Source organism: Pygoscelis adeliae, unplaced genomic scaffold, assembly GCF_000699105.1.
Source record: "Pygoscelis adeliae isolate BGI_AS28 unplaced genomic scaffold, ASM69910v1 Scaffold395, whole genome shotgun sequence".
Classification (NCBI taxonomy): Eukaryota; Metazoa; Chordata; class Aves; order Sphenisciformes; family Spheniscidae; genus Pygoscelis; species Pygoscelis adeliae.
The window spans coordinates 643,484-644,709 of NW_008824755.1; positions in this window are offsets into that span (position 1 = coordinate 643,484).

A 1,226-nucleotide genomic window follows, 5' to 3' on the forward strand; every position below is an offset into this window, starting at 1 on the left:
CCTCTGCCTTCTCCGTGTCCCGGGTAACCAGGTCTCCTGTTTCGTTCCGGAGAGGGCCCACATTTTCCCTCATCTGCCTTTTATCCCCAACGTACCTATAGAATCTTTTCTTACTGCCCTTGATGTCCCTGGCCAGATTTAATTCTATCAGGGCTTTAGCTTTCCAAACCTGATCCCTGGCTGCTCGGACAATTTCTCTGTATTCCTCCCAGGCTACCTGTCCTTGCTTCCACCCTCTGTAGGCTTCCTTTTTGTGTTGGAGTTTGTCCAGGAGCTCCTTGTTCATCCATGCAGGCCTCCTGGCGTTTTTGCCTGACTTCCTCTTTGTTGGGACGCATCGCTCCTGAGCTTGGAGGAGGTGATCCTTGAATATTACCCAGCCTTCTCGGGCCCCTCTTCCCTCCAGGGCTTTGTCCCATGGCACTCTGCCAAGCAGATCCCTGAAGAGGCCAAAGTCTGCTCTCCTGAAGTCCAGGGGAGTGAGCTTGCTGTGCGCCCTCCTCGATGCCCTAAGGATCTTGAACTCCACCCTGTCGTGGTCGCTGCAGCCCAGGCTGCCCCTGAGCTTCACGTTCCCCACCAGCCCCTCCTTGTCGGTGAGAACACGGTCCAGCGTAGCACCTCTCCTCGTTGGCTCCTGTGTCACTTGGAGAAGGAAGTTATCATCGATGCATTCCAGGAACCTCTCGGATTGCTTATGCCCTGCTGTGTTGTCCCTCCAACAGATATTGTGGTGGTTTTAGTCCCTCATGAGGACAAGGGCTTGTGAGCGTGAGGCTGCTCCTCTCTGTCTATAGAGGGCCTCATCCGCTTGCTCTTCCTGGTCAGGTGGCCTGTAGCAGACCCCCACCATAATGTCACTTGTCCCTGCCTTCCCTTTAATTCTGAGCCATAAGCTCCCGGTCAGCTCCTCATCCATTCCCAGGCAGAGCTCCATGCCCTCCAGCTGGTCATTGACACAGAGGGTGACACCCCCTCCTCATCTCCCCTGCCTGTCCTTCCTAAAGAGCCTGTATCCTTCCATTCCAACACTCCAATCATAGGACCCATCTCACCACATCTCCATGATGCCAATGAGATTCCTTATGTAGGATCTGGAATCCAGGTATATGCTAAATAATGTCCATGGCAATCCCCTTTGGATTGGTGCTAAGGTTGTCTTCATACTGTACGCAGATGATTTTGTTTAGCAAAAATGTTGAGATAGACAGCTTCTTTTTTAAAAG